The 16444-nt window shown below is 47.1% G+C and overlaps 1 protein-coding gene across 1 annotated transcript in view; it reads right to left on the reverse strand.

The window, feature by feature from the left end:
- Positions 1-11047, reverse strand: part of SNX10 (sorting nexin 10) — a 51906-nt gene extending 40859 nt beyond the window's left edge. Inside the window, exon 1 of the mRNA XM_066584522.1 lies at positions 10992-11047. The gene's annotated coding sequence lies outside the window, so the exon portion shown is untranslated. The remainder of the gene's footprint in view (positions 1-10991) is intronic.
- Between the last annotated feature and the right edge of the window lie 5397 nt (positions 11048-16444).

The raw sequence follows: 16444 nt of genomic DNA on the forward strand, positions 1-16444 counted from the left end.
TTTTTGATTAGAAATAGGGAGGAATAGAATCCCTCACCCCTTTCATGATCAGGGACTTGTGTAATGACCCCTAAGTCCTTGAGTTCCTGTACACCTTTTATGAGGTTCCCTTGTTCCTGTCAGGACCCAGGGGAGGTTATGAGGAATCTCCTAGGAGGTAGAGTGGAACTCGATTCGGTACCCTGCTTCGATTATTTGGAGTACCCAGGGGTTAGATGTTATCCCCTGCCACTGGCTTAGATAGCCCGCTAATCTACCCCCTGTTTGTTCAGGAGAGGGTTGAGCTTCCTTACCCCGACCTCCCTTGGGGTACAACCATCTTCCAGTCTTCCCTTTAACTTCGGGAGGTGGCTGGCGTGTCCTCCTCGGAAAGGGTGGCTTCCTGAAAGGTTGTCTGTCGGGCAGGGTCTTACTCTTGTCGCCGACTTTCTCTAGGATTTTGTCCAGGACAGGCCCAAACATGTATTCCCCTTGGAAGGGGATGGCGCAGAGCTTGTTTTTAGAGGTTATATCTGTGGCCCACGTCTTCAGCCATAATGCCCTTCTCGCTGAGTTGCTGAGGACTCCGTTTTTTGCACCGTATCTCACTGTCTCCGCTGATGCGTCAGCCAGGAAAGCGGTCGCCATTTTTAGGAAGGGAAGACAACTGGCTAACTCCTCCCTGGGGGCCCGATCCTTGATGGAGGCTTCTAGCCTGTTGAGCCATAGCACCATGGATCTGGCCACAGAAGTTGAGGCTATGTTGGCCTCAATGGTAAGGGATGTTGCCTCCCAGGCTTTCTTCATTAATCCGTCGATCTTTTTATCCATGGGATCAGACAGCTGGGAAGTGTCCTCAAAGGGCAAGAGGGTTTTCTTGGCCACTTTTGCAATTTGGATGTCCACCTTAGGGGTCTCCCTGTACAGGCGGACGTCCTCAGTAGCGAACACGAGCCGGTTTCGGATTTCTCTTGAAACCGCTATTCTTTTTTCCGGCTCTTGCCATTCGTCCGCGATCACTTGCTGCAGGGTGTGATTGACCGGGAACATGGTCTTTCTCCTGGATCGGAGGCCGCCGAACATCTCATCTTGGATTGCCCTAGGCGGGTTATCCTCTTCTATTTGCATTGTCTCCCTCACCGCCTTGATGAGGTGCGCAATGTCGCTTGATGAGAAATAATATTTTCTCTCATCTTCTATGGGAACTGGTGGGTCCTCTAATTCTCCTTCAGACAGGAGCTCCAGTGATTCACCAGAGAGTGAGCTTGCCGATTTCGGTCTGCCTTGGCCTTTTAGGGACCCGTGACGGACCTGGCTGGGCCTGGGGAAGGGACGCCATGGAGGCCTGCAGTTCTTCCCTGATCATACAGCAGATATCAGATTTAAACGCCGCTTTTTCTTCTGCAAGTATTTTCCCCGTGCATTCCTCGCATAGGGGCTTTTTATAATTTTCCTCGAGCCTTTTGCTGCAGAGGACGCATTTTTTAAAAAATTTTTTCTCAGGTCCGTTTTCTTTGGACCTTCCTTATCCATCTACCCATGCAAAGTGGGGGAGAGGGGAGAGAAAAAAGGGAACATATATGCATCCATACTTGTACAAGTGACCATTTTGCGCATTTTGGCATATAGCCTACTTACAGTTTGTAGGGTTTCAGTCTCTCCCTCTCGTGCTGAGCTGTCGCGGGTAGACATACTCACATACACTGTCTGGCAGTCAGCAGGATCCTCCATGGAGCTTAGCCTGCTTATATGGGGAGGATTTTTGAATTTGGCGCCCATTTCCAGGTTCTCGCCGGTAGCCACACACCCTACGTTGAGCGCGTGACGTCACCACGCCGGATGACGTCACCGCTATGCGCGCCGAGGACCAGGGAGGCCGCCGCTGCCGAACAAGCGGACCGTGCGAGGGAGACCAGCGCTGCTGAGGCGACTTACGGCTCCATCGGCGGCGCAGGTCGGGGATGCAGGGACTCGAGAGTGTGCGGCCCCGACCTCTACCCCCCAGGGGGATCACACAGCGTGCGGTAAGGATTTTCTTTCTTCCTGCTTGGTAGCTGCTCCTTTGTCCCACCATAGGGACAGGAAGACACTAAAGCATGGGTGGAAAGGGGAGGCGCTTTTAAACTCTTCCTGTCCCTACCTGGGTCAGAGGGCAACCTCCATACGTAATGGGGCCGTCGGGATGACGCCCTGGAAAAAACGATTTTTAAAGTATGCATTTTCCACACAAAATAAAAAACATTTTACATTACTGAAATGTGCAAATTTTATTTTATTACTTTTTTTTAATTATTTTTTTAAAAGGCAATGCATAAAAGGAATTACTGCATTCTTACTAGCGAATGAAAATATTTTCTCTTCATTGTGCATGGTGAACGTCGTAAAAAGAGTTTTAAAAAGTAATGCTAGAAACTCTCGTTTGCCTCCCAAAAAAAATGCTAAGTTTTTTTTGCATCTCAAAATGGTGCGAATAAAAACTACAAGTCTTCCCGCAAAAAACAAGCCCTCAAAAAGCTGTTGGAGAAATAACAATGTATCGTCTCATTCTAAAAAGCGAAAGAGAAATACAAAGTGCGTTTTTGTTGTGCAAGAGTAGAGAAAAAAAAAAATTTTAAAAAGATCTATATAAAGGCCCCCTGCACATGGACGGAAATTCCGCAGCAGGATTTCCCGTAGAATTCCCGCCCCTTGGCCGCTGCCATAGGATTGCATTAGAAAATGCAATCCTAGGCAGACAGCCGCGATTTGTCTGCGTGAAATCACAGGTGGAAAACAAATCACGGCATGCTCTATTCTTGTGCGGGGTTCGCAAAGGGCCCGCACAGAAATGTCACTCCCCGGCCGAGGGCTCCGCTCTGCGCATGTGCCGGAGCCACAAGAGAGGTGAGTGCTGCGCTGGTCCCTGCAGGGGCTCGGGTTGGGTCCTGCTGCGAGAATTCTCGCAGCGGGATCTGACCCGGCCATCTGCAGGCCGCCTCAGTTGGTATCGCAATAATGGTGCTGATCCACATAAGAAAATTGTTATTTTTACTGAATAGTGAATGCTGTAAAAAGAATGGCAGAGTTTATGGACATTTTTCCACTCTCCACCAAAAAAAGAAAAAGTCCACAATACATGATATGAACCCCAAAGTTGTCATTGAATATAATGCCAATCGTTATTGAATAAAATGCTATGTCAGGGAATTATGCCTTTTGCAATGTGATGATAAAAGTCACTTGTTCCTTATGGCACAAAACAGTCCGGTCACTAAGGGGTTAACCGTGCCCATCACATCCATATATTTGGAAGTGGTTTTACTTGTTGGGAACGCTTTAATTAGATCTGTTCCTCATAAACCCCTTTGGATGCGTTTCCATCCCGGCCCATCAGTGCTGACTAATGCGGTGTATGATTGCGGTGTATGATAGCGGTTTCCTCCCGCCGCTCAGCTTATTTTCCAGTTCTACATTATCAGCCATTTCCAATCACTGAAGGGAACATCACGGGTTTTCCCCAGTTTGGACTTTTTGGTGTACTGGCCAGATTTTTATGACACATCTAAGCGCACCTGACAGCTGGGAAGCCACTAATACTGAGAACAGCCCCCGGCAGAGACAACGCTGCCACCACCCAGGACTCTTCAGCGGGGATCTCCGGGGCTCACAGGGCTCCACGGCAGTCAAAAGCTGATGTTAGAAATAAAAAGTGTAACTCAGTCAAAAAATTATAAATACCCCAAAACACACCATTTCTGGTATTGTATGAGTGAAGTATAATCCTTAAATCTTACAGTTGTACTTAAAGCTGTCACAATATTCAAAAGCTCTACTTGCTGTCAGAAAATGGATTTTTTTTTTAATTTTTATTTTAGTTCCAGAGACTGAAAATCCGAATGGAAATCCCGCAGGATTTACGGTACATGGGGATGCGATTTTAATAAACTGCATTCATGGGACGCAGAAAAAAAAATTGCTGTGGAATTGCAATGTGTGTGGATTTTAAATCCACAGGATATCAAAATGTTCGCCGCCAATTTCACCTTTTGTGATGCAAAGAATGTTCTCTGCAGCAAATTCACAGCATTTTGGTACAAAAATTCACAATAAAAACCACATCAATAATTCTGTTTTTTGTCACTGTGGATTTTGTGCAGATTGGCTGTGGATCTTCCACTGAGGAAAATCTGCTTTAAGCGAACCATAACCATGGTTCACTGCCTAGGGTGCGGCACGAGGGCAAATTAAACTGCTGGGAATGGGATTACACCTGATTTACAGCAAATCCCTTTAAGGCTAAACCCCTTTAACCCCTTAGGGACCACCACTACTCCTTTTTACAGCACTCATTAATGGGTTTCAGACCTGAACATACATCTGTTTAAGGCGGAGGCTTAGCAACCTTTCACATGGGAAGGAATTACGGCGCAGGATGAGGAGAAAGACGCAGCTGTGGAATCGCAGGAAGGGTTAAAGCCAATTTTCAATGCCGCGTCAAAATCTGCTAGGAAGCCTGCGGAGAAAGGTCCCTTAGCTGACTGACAGCCAGGCTCCTGCTCTAACTGCCAGGAACAGAGACACAAGCAATAGCAACACATAAGCAGACGACAAGTGGGGCGATCTCTCACCCATCAGCACCCCCATGATCACAAGGTACCAATAGGTTCCCATGCCATGTAAGTCAGCCTATTAGACCCCGCCTCTTGAAGAGTCTAATAGGCTGCTGTCACAGGCTTAGTGAAATGCATCACATAAGTATTGCAGTGTAGTATCCTGGTGAGCTGCAGGTCGTATTTTTGGTCTTTACTTTACATGGGACTGAAAAACACAGCGCAGGGGTGAATGCGATTGCGATGCGAGGTTTCCCATTGAAAACAATGAGAAGCACTTTCCGATTCTCCGATGTGGCCAAAATCCGCGCTGGAGGATCGTAACTGTACTGAAGAGACCGTAAAACACGCAAATTATGCCTGTAAGACATCGCCATTACTCCATGTAAACGTGGCCAGAGATCGCACGACAATAATTTGTCTTCTTTTACGTGGACTTTAAGGGGGCTCCGACCTGTTGCACTTGGGATCGGCGGACCTCCCACAGCCCACCAATGATTCTTGTAGACGAAGAGTCATCATTTGCATAAAGCAGATATTGAAGACGTTTGGCGCCATTTCATAGTTGTGAAAGTTACGCAACAGAATAACCAACAATGCCACGTGATATGAGCTCATGGATACACAAACATCACTCGTGCCATCGCTGGAGGGGTATAATAACGTGTTGGCACATAGACCGCATCTATTTATGCCTAAAACTAGCATGGCACAGAACCACAACATTCTTTGCCATATTGGCTCAACAAAAGGCCTTTGTCAGTCTTGTGCGCACAGAAGAACCCATTCATTTCAATGTGCTCGCTCACAAGCGCATATTTTGCGCGCGCAGTAACGTCACACGAGAAACAGCACGCTTTGTTCTTTCCTGCTCAAATGCGCAGGATAATAAATATCAGCCCTTTCATTCGCTGAGCACAAATGGCGCGCGGAGTAAAGTAAAAATTGGACTTGCACATGCCAACACACAATGCCCATTCTGCATAAGCGCTGTGCAAATGCGCATACGCTCGTGTGACACAAGCGTTAGTCTTCATTCTCCCGTCTTCGCAGATTGTTGGAGTATGGACACTAGTATTACAGGGGTGGGTCACGAAAATTAGCGCAGCCCCACAAAGTTCTGAACGCGGTGTGTTTATACAGGGCGGAAATTTTGCAGCAAAAAATATAAAAACTGTCAAAATCTGCACTATTGGCACTTCCGCACCACCTGACCAGCGGCGCTGCGCACAGAAGAGGCTGCCGGGTACCGGGTGAGGCAGCATGCGGACAGACGAAGACTTTGGAGGTGAGCGCAGTATCTTCTGAAATCTGTGGGGACGACGCAGACGATCTAGAGTCAAAAACCGCTTTACGATGCAGAACGCTGCGGAATTTGCCACAGAATTTCCGACCCCTGTAAACATACCCTAGTAGACAATTTGTTACCCGCAGCGATTAATCACAGCGCAGCTTTCATTTTACCTCAGCGTTGTAAGTAGTAGAATTGCGCGGGTTCACACAAAGTATTTCTTATAACTGTTATTTGTACATGTTAAAAACCATTGTTTGCCGCTGATATGAAGCCAACATGATAAAACAAAGTACAGTCTGTTCACGGCGAGTCAATTAAAATGGTGCGGGTGTTAGGTACAGAAATTTGACATCTCTCCAGTGGCATCCTGAAGAGATTTTAATTAAAGGGGTTGTCCAGTTATTTAACAACCCTGCTTCCGCAGAACCGTGTATTAGATTTTTAAAAAAGTGAGCTATACGTACCCTCCGCAATTGCCAGGATCCAGCGCTGCAGCCCTGCTGTGATCCCGGTGATTGCTGTTACAGATGTCAGAGGAAGTGAGGGGGATCACTGCAGCATCAGCGCTCATTCTTCTGGCATCGGCACCCACGGCATCAGGAGCTCAGAAACGTGATGCGGTTATCGGATTTCCTGTGACATAATCTGTCACAAGCAAATGAGCGCCAGTGCTGCAAAAATCCCCTCACTTTCTCTGACATCTGTCACAGCAATCACCGGGACCACAGTGGGGCTGCAGGGCTGGATACTGGCAGCCGCGGAGCGGTAAATATAGTCCATTTTAATACAGCTAGTCCCACTGAAGCGGAGTTATCCAGTAACTGGACAACCCCTTTAAGAATTTGTATTCTGATTTTTTTGTGACTCATGTCAAGAACAGCAAATTCTAGAAAGCTGAAACCCGGTCTAAAATCTTCCAAAGCACCGGATTAACTATCTGACAAATTTGGTGCAGATTGTTCCAGTAGCCTGGCCGTGCATAACAAAAACAGAAAATCATTGTCAGGGAGAGAGAGGGGCGACCCCGACTGATCCCGCCTCTGTTGCCTGTTCATTACGGATCGACTACTTTGAGCACACTCGCTGCTACCAATTGTCACTGCAGAGCCTCGATCAATCACTCTAGCGGGATTGCAAGCTTGGGGTCATTAGAATACAGACTGATTTGCACCCAGCTTTCCTGAGCTTCTGCACGCATGCAAAATGAAAGCACAAATCACCCCCTGAGCCGATCTAATGGCTCCAGCTCTCTAATACCCACACACGCTCGTTGCCACCACCAGCTTTTACAGGTGAGCTGGAGCCCAGACTTAGGAACACAATCTTCAAAGTTATGGTTTGTTTTAAAACAGACAAGGCTTGACTAATAAATTGCAGATTTACTCTTTAAAAAAAACAAAAACGACTAGCAGTGCTAAATATACAAGAATATACAGAAAAGGTTGTTATGCGAAGTATACAGGCATACACAAAACTAACAGTATTTTAAAAATAAACAGGAAGAAAATAAAGTTACCAGAAGCAAGTAGGAAAGCCTAACAGTAACATATCTGCAAAGTCTGACAATCTGTCTTTCTGAAACCCTGTTTTTTTTTTAGTTTTTTTTTTAAGGTACCACCCCCCCCCCCCCCCCCCCCCAACAACACACCACCCCCTGCTCTCTCTGATGTCGTTAATAGAAGGGAGGGGGTGTATGCATCGGGCTTGTGGGGGGGGGGGGGGGGGGATCATAATTTCACATTTCTCTTCCAGAGATCCTCCGATCAGGAATATATGCCTGGCATATTTCCGGTCATGATGTCATCTACACAGACACCAAGCATGACCAGGAAATGAAACCCAAGTACGCAGATACGCCATTTAGGGGTGTTCTGAGGCTCATATCCCAACATGTGTAGATGCATTTTAGTCCGGTGGCCCGTCCGATTCTGAAGATATAATTCATATGGGACTAGGACCTTCACACGACTAATAACCCTTAAGAGATTTCCTTCTGAGGTGAATTTTGCAATCAGGAGGTCTATGAGACATACCCAAGGTGTAGCGCCTCACCGGCAGCGGACGATTAGCATCCCCCCCCAGCAGCGGACGATTAGCATCCCCCCTGTCACTTCTGATCAAAGGACTTCATATAACCCCAGGTACATCAGAGGTCTGGGAGGGAGAAAGGGGGAATATTGAATTCACTCAGCTTTCCCGGGGCCCTCAACGGCAAATTGTTATGTACAGCTGAGAGATACTAACAATATCTTTAGACCACAATCATTATATATTAGATTAAAGCAATCAATCACAGCGAAGCTTTCATTTCTTATACTGCAGAGATAAGAAGAAAGCTGCTCTGTGATTGGTTGCTATGGGCAACAAAGATTTTCTTTCAGCCTGTTTTTATAAGACTGATGCCAGCCCAAATGCTCATGGCCCGTCCTGGTCATAAGATGTTCATGAGATATTCATAAGATGTCCTCAGTTGTGAGACGGCGGAGGAGACGAGCAGAAGGCTGCAGCCTTATCCTGCCGAGGGGAAGTGCGGAGCTCGGCAGATCTCACCAGGTAAACATGCTTGTTATTTCACTCACCTGGGTTATGATGCCATCCTCCCCTCCTGAACGTTTGCTCACACTGGGTGTTGCTGACCACACTAAACGGACTAGTCAGCTGACCGTTTATGGAAGCAGCAACGAGACTCCCATGGCTTCCCGCACATAGGCCTCCTTCCCACGAACGGATTTCCGCCGCGTAATTCGCGGCAAAATTCCGCTGCGTTGCCCGCAGCTATTAGGTTCTATTAAACCTAATAGCTCCATGCTCACGGTGCGGAATTCCACCGCGGAATCTCCTGTCCTCACCCGCGGCATGCTCTATTTGCCGCGGGTGTACGCGCTGACGGCTTCCATTGCAGTCAATGGAAGCCGTCCGTTCACGCTATCTCCCGCTGTAACACAGCAGAAGATAGCGTGAAAACGCTTTCCCGCCTTCCACCGCCACGTCATGTGACGCGGCGGCGGTGGGCGGGGAAGCGTCATGCGGGAGCGAAGACACCGGATCCGCTGGTAAGTATGGGGTCACTGGGGGGCGCCGTGACTGGCTTCGCCGCGGAATATTCCGCGGCGGAGCCCGTCACGCTCGTGTGCAGCCGGCCATAAAGATGGTCCACAAAGACCATTCACATCCTACGCACGGGATATGGAGATCGGCGGTCCCCCTCACCCATATACTAGAGAGTAATGAGCCCCATCCTTCAGACACGTACAGCCCATAGGGGGACTGAGCCGGCTCCCTGCACCAGGGGTAAGGAGGCGGCCGATGGGGCCTCGCTGTGGCTTACACTGCGGCCGCCATCCGTGTAGCCGGTAGCTTTCTACTGCTGCTCAGGATACCTTTACACGTCCTGATCGATCTTACTGTTAGATCAGAAAGCGGTTACTGAGGACCATCGCTAAGGCTGCCAAGAAAACCGTGCGAGATTTGTGTGACCCGAGATGCACAAGTCTCGCACCAATACGAACCCCATTCTTTTCAATGGCGAGGATGCCTTCTCCGCTTAGTCTCTACATACACAAAAACGGAACGATGGATCGGCCCTTGTAAACAGGCGGTCGTTTACTTATGAGCGACTGCCTGATGACTGTAAATTAAGGCGGGCAAACGGGAACAATCCCCGACCCGCTCCCCCTTCATTCACTGAGCGATGATCATTGCAGTGCCAAAGGACAGAACCGATCACCACATCTGCGCCTGATAAGTTAGAGCCCTTTCACACGGGGACGACCTATGAGCCGATATCCTGATGTACTAGGATGCCACCTCAGACATATAAAGCCCAAAACCCCATGTAGACCACAAGCACAAGTAGCAGCTTTTTGCAAATTCGCTTTACTACCCACAAGTAACATGCAGATTTCATCCACTTACGGAAAGAGGCGATATCTGCGCTAAGAAGGGCGCAGCATAGACGGACACGCCGGCGATTTAAAAATCCGCACTGCAGGTCAATGTATGATCACAAGCTGGAGTCTTAGAGGGGTGGAAAATAAGTGAAAATAGTTTTATTGCAAAATATAAAAAGGATATTAGAAGTTAACAAAAACATTTTCCCATATTTATAATGGGGAAAAAAAACTAACCAAAAAAAAAAAAAAAAACATTTAATATCTCAGCAGCTGGAAACATCCAATCAAAATAACGCAATAAAAAAAAAAAATTGTTATAAGTTTTTTTTTTTTTAACTACACATTACCAGAATTGCACTTTTTTGGGGTCACCACAGTTCCAAGACAAGATAAAAATCAAAGTAGTATGTACTCCAAAAGAGTACAAATAGAAACAATGAGCGAGCCCTTACACAACCTGATCGAAGGTTACGGCAGGCAGAAGCTCGGTTTTTTGGTTTGTTTTTTTAAGAAAAAATAAATAAATCATATATATATAATTTTTTTTTATTTTTTTTTTTTAAAGCAACACAGAAAAAAAATTATCAGTTTGGTATGGTTATAACCGTACGGACATACAAAATAACGGGATTTCATTTTTGCAGCAGCATGTACACCGATGCCATAAAACAAGAACCACCCCCCTGCCCAAAGATGCCCTTTTTCCCCCCATTCCACTCTACCTAGACGTTTTTTTTTCCTTTTTAGTGCATTATATAGTAGAATCGAAAAATACAACCCTCCTGCAAAAAAAAAATTAAATAAAAAAAAAAAAGTTCTCAAGCAGCTACAATGGGGAAAAAAAGAAATCATAAAAAGGTTTTTAAGTGGGAAGGAGAGAAAAAAAGTAGTAAAAAGAATAATAACTGGCAGGGTTCTCAGAAGGGGTCTACAACCCTCCCCTATGCACAGGATAGGAGATAACGTAATGCTCGTGGGAGACGAACCGCTGGAGCCTCCGCCAATCCAGAGAACCAGGGAAGGAATGAGCCAGCAGCGCTGCTGAGATACTTGGCTCACACAGAATGACCTACTGGATACAACTGTAGCAGACACTCAGCTGTGAGAAGTACCCCACCAGCAGCCACATGCTCACTTTCACCACGTCCATAGCAGCACGTGCAGACCTCCATCAGTGATCGCAGGACCCCCGTCCTCCCCCCCCAGTCACTGTAACAGCAGACTCCCCATACTCACAGCGGCTCTCACTGCTCTCCCGGCAATGCAGCCAGCCACTGTCACGTGATGACTCAGTAAGCTGACGCAAGGCAATACCACGCCCACTTATTGGCATCCGCACACTTCCGGAAGAGAGCGCCAGGTCTTTGGATTAAACCACTGACGACAGAATGGGAGGGGTGGAGAGAGCGCGGGAAGGTCCAGTCACGTGATTCACTATTATTACCCTAAATTGTTTTTTTTTCTCTGTTGCACATTTAACCGTTTTTAGTGCCTGCAGTATTTTGGGTTCCATAGAAAAGATTGTGAAATAATTGTTATTTTTGCTCGTGGTTCAGCTTGATACATAAAATTAGGGTTTTATTCGTTAGGGTGCCTAGAAATGATAGTTTTTTTTTTACTATTTATAAGAGTTATTTTATTTTTTCTTTCACAGTTTTGTTTTATAACATATTTCCAATATCTGACATTGTTCGCTCATTCGCTCCCAGGAACGATAATCCTTCCGTATGCGTATTTGCGTGTGCCCGAGCACTGCATCTCTTCTGGAATGAATGTTCATTTCTTGCGCCCATCTGTATATTTTACCGTACTTTTTGCGCCCGCAAGGCATGTTCATTTGCGCACGGCCAACAAAGATGCACCGATTGATGTGACTAATTGGTCTTAATGAGTTCCAGATGTGATCTTGTTCCAGTTGAATTGCGCAGTGTTTCACGCGTCTCCGCGCTCATTTGCGCTCCCCCATTGACTTCTATAGGGACCTGTGTGCGCAAGGACGCAGAAGAATAAAGCGTTTTGGTTTTTTTTCTTCTTTGCACGACTAAAATACACGCGCAAAATCTGGAACCTGTTAAAATCAATGCATTGTATTCTCTGCGTGCGCAGATACGCCCGTGTGAAGCCGCGCTAAGGCCGGATGGGTGTATGGTAACAGAGCTGTATTACAGACGGGTTACGGCTGGCGCTAGTATCAGATATCATCGCTATTCCTCAAGTATACGGCGCTATAGATTTCTTTTTTACTGGCCAAATGGAGGCAAAAATGTCAAAAACTAGGCATTTTTGTTATTCTCGAAATCTCAGCATGGTCGCCATTTTCCTCATTGTTGAGCTGCGTTAAACGTCCGAAATAGAACAGACTCCGACTAAAAAATGCGGAGCTGAAAAACGCAACGATCGCGCAGCTGTCTGAGAAGCTCTACTGAAAGCAATAGTAGCGTTATACAGCGGCGCGGTAAAAGCCGTCTGTGTGAGGGAGGCCTTAAAATGAACTTGTCACGTCCCCAAAGGGAGATTTTGCAAAAAAAAATGCCCAAGGGATTAACTTTTTTTTTGGAAGTTTCGCAGCCCTACTGTTTTCGGAGCGCAGCACACGCACCACTGTATTGCGTATGTACAGTGGGTTTTACGCCTGTTGCTAGGAAACAAGTAAAAAAAAGAAACCAGTAAGTTATTGCATGACAGCGTGTATAAACTGTTCATGCGTAGGCTTGTGCGCGCAAAAACACAACAATACGCAGTTCCCTACGCCGGTAAAACGCTGCGATATTCCAGTGCATTACCGTCCTTTGCACGTTCTTTGCATTGTTTTCATAGCAGAGGTTCCTCATAAAAAAATAGGAAATACCCGCCGACCCTCCGCCGCGCCGGACATGATGGGAGACGTTTTTGACAAAAAAAAATGTCTTGCATCCGCAGGTATCTTTTACATTCACAAGCGCAAAATCGCACTCGGCCGTCGGTAGGAAGCCGTACTCTGTAGACGTGCCGTAAGTATTTAAAGTAGGATAAACCCTACAAGTACCGTATCCGCCCTATAATCTATGTACCGCTTACCCGCTGGCGATAGACTTTCCTGCGATGCGAGAGTCAGTGAAACCGCATGATTATGAAAGCAATGATTTTCAATGGTTTCATTCTCATTTGCGATGTCTTCACTCAAGGCTCGCAGCGCTAAGAAGAATCTGCGCTATCGCCCATTTTCTTCAATGGGGCCGGCAGCGGCAGCACTGGCCCCATCGAAAACATGAGTACACAGCGCTCCCCTGACTCAGCTGTGACAGCTATGGCAGAGGAATCCTTCATCCCCGTGGGGACCGTCACAGCTGTGGCAGAGGTCCACGATGCTATTCTATTGCTTTCAATGGGGCCAGCGTTGCTGTCGCTCCATTGGAAGAAATTGGATGAAAGCAACCCCTGCAGCGATGATTTTTGGGGAGGGGGGCTTAAGCCCTACCCCGAAAATCATCCCTAGCTGTAAAAAAAAGTTTAAAAAGCAAAATTAACTCCCCTAGAAGAGCAGTAAGGCTCTTCTCTCCGTCCCCAACGGTCTTCAACTGTCTTCTGGTGGCCGGGGATTGAAATATCTCTGCCTTCAGAAAGCACTGCCTCTGATTGGCTGAGAGCTGTGACCAATCAGAGGCAACGCTCAGTTGTCCTTTTTTTTAAAGCTAGGGATGATTTTCAGGGTAGGGCTTATATTTCAACCCCCACCCTCGAAAATTATTGCTGCAGGGAATACCTTTGTCCCATTGCTTTCAATGTGGTGGCAGCAGCACCGGCCCCATTGAAGGCAATGGGATAGCATCACACACCTCTGCCACAGGTGTGACAGCTGTGTCAGGGGAGTGCGATTTACTTCCTATGTTTTCAGTGGTGTCTGCGCTGCTACCGCCGATTCAATTGAAAACAGTAGGCGATAGCGCAGATTTTTCTTAGTGCTGCGAGCCTTGAGTGAAGACATCGCTAATAGGAATGAAACCACTAAAAATTATTGGTTTCATAGACGTGCGTTTTCACTCGCTCTCGCATTGCTAGAAAGTCTATCGCCAGTGTGCAAGAGCCCTAACAGTGGTGGCGAACCTATGGCACGCAGTCCACAGGGGGCACTCAGCTTTCCGTGGGCACGAGCGCCAACAACAGTCAGGTAAAGGACAGCATGAGCGCTGACGTCACCATTAAAGGGGTTGTCCCGCGTCGAAACGGGGTTTTTTTTTTTTTTTCAATAGCCCCCCCCGTTCGGCACGAGACAAACCCGATGCAGGGGTTTAAAAAAAAAAAAAAAAGGATAGTACTTACCCGAATCCCCGCGCTCCGGTGACTTCTTACTTACCTTGCGAAGATGGCCGCCGGGATCTTCACCCACGATGCACCGCGGGTCTTCTCCCATAGTGCACCGTGGGCTCTGTGCGGTCCATTGCCGATTCCAGCCTCCTGATTGGCTGGAATCGGCACACGTGACGGGGCGGAGCTACGAGGAGCAGCTCTCCGGCACGAGCGGCCCCATTCAGAAGGGAGAAGACCGGACTGCGCAAGCGCGTCTAATCGGGAAATTAGACGCTGAAATTAGACGGCACCATGGAGACGGGGACGCCAGCAACGGAGCAGGTAAGTGAATAACTTCTGTATGGCTCATAATTAATGCACAATGTACATTACAAAGTGCATTAATATGGCCATACAGAAGTGTATACCCCCACTTGCTTTCGCGGGACAACCCCTTTAAGGTCGTTAGCGCTCGTGCAGACCATTAACACAGGCAGAGTTCTACCCCATTTACATGGGAGGAGCTGTTGGGCAAACAATGCCTGACGGCGCGTCCAAGTGATGCTTGTGCCGTTACACTGAGCGGGTATCATTGCTCAGAGCATGGCCAGCATGCAGTCGGGGTGCGTTCTCCACCCACTGTAAGCAGCCGTCATTCAAAACTGAACAGCCCATCCGTCAGGCATGCAGACACTGAATAATTCTCATTGAGTCAATTGATGCATTCACACGGGACGACCTTCGTTCAAATAGGATGGGGAAGTTAATAGTCTCCACATAAATGGCCGTGTTGGCAGTTTACAATAAATGGGTGGGTTTTGGGTTAGTTTGGGCACTCGGTCTCTAAAAGGTTCACTGCTCTATAACCTGTGAATGCCTCTCCGGAGTAAATGCACCACCTAGTGGTTTATTTGGAAAACTACTAAAATGTAGGTTAAAATGCAGAGAAAGTCAAAACTAGAGCCGATCCCAAAGACAGGGGTAGTCTAACATTTGACAACTTTGCATCCGCTCTTATTTGGACTTCCATATCCTGACCGGCCGCAGTGCGTGACTATAACTGGTAAACCCCGCGGTCACCTCCATCAGGACTGGACACATCCGCCACAGCAACTCAGTTTCTTGCACTTCTAGTTCAATAGAGTTCTTTCCCACTCAAGTGCCACATGTTTAGACTGCATCCACTACATCCAGAGCAGTCGCTCCCTGCATAACGCAGCCATTACTGGTATCACAGCACTCCAAGTCGGACTGCTCTTGCAAAGTAGAGTAAGCCCACAATGGCGTTCATGATTGCAATGTGCTTGTGCAGTCTGATCGTGGAAGCTGCAAACACCTTCCCACAAGTACTAGTGAGGCTCTAGCACACCTTTCTAGGTACATTCACACAGGGTGGTTGCGGTATGACTGGTTAGTGCCCTGATCACCTTTATGTGGGCGTACACCTTACAGCTAATTTGGACTATCCCACTACTATATAATCCTTTAATGAGAATTCCTTGGCTAAATAGATACAAATCCAGGGTTTTGTAGCTTAAAGGCTGGGTGCGAGCCGCAGCGGAGAGGCTCGGGGACAGGAGCTGTACTAGCACCCGTCCATGTGTCGGCTGATTTATGCACACGTAACACATTGACATGCATTAGCATGTCCCATCTGTGATAATCAGGAATAGGACATGCAAGGAGTTTTCACATGGACCATCCCTTCATGTGAAGAGTTTCAGTATGCATGTCCTCACAGCCCTATTACAATGGGGCCATGTGCACCTCGCCCTAAATACATGGGAGAGGTAGTGGGGCGAATGCTGAGAAGTTTTGCTTCTGGAGACATCTTTCCAGCCCCTTTCATACCCTAAAGGGACTCCAGGCTGAGAAAGTGTGTTTGTAATACCACTATATCCAATGCAATATGGAACCCAGGTGGATGGCAGGGCACATCTACTTGTGCAGGGGGTAGCTGCCGCTCTAATAGCCAGTGCACTGAAGATACAGCCATGAGAACGGGATCTAGACAGATTAACATGGGAAACCTGAGATGCATTAACCCTTTAGCAACCAACAGTTTGTGCCTTTAGGACCAAGCATTTTTTATAGTCACATTGCAAGGCATAAATCGTTGGCAGCCATATGAAGGCTTGGTTTTGGGACAAGATTTACTTTTTTTAATGGCAGCATGTGTTGTATTAGTTTTTTTTCCATTGGGGTGGTGGGGGCAGATAAAAAAAATAAATCCCCCGAAATACCATTTTTCAGGTGTTTTCACACTGTCCACTATTTCTTAAAACCGTTTCCTTACCCGATTTAGGTGTTTACACGATTACCGCAATACCAAGTTTGTATAGGGATTTACTACTAGTTTAAATGTATTGAACTTTGACAGATTAGTCCCTCAAGTGGACCTACAGATGTGATTGTTGTATCAC

This window comes from Eleutherodactylus coqui, chromosome 12 (genome assembly GCF_035609145.1).
Source record: "Eleutherodactylus coqui strain aEleCoq1 chromosome 12, aEleCoq1.hap1, whole genome shotgun sequence".
NCBI classification, from domain to species: domain Eukaryota; kingdom Metazoa; phylum Chordata; class Amphibia; order Anura; family Eleutherodactylidae; genus Eleutherodactylus; species Eleutherodactylus coqui.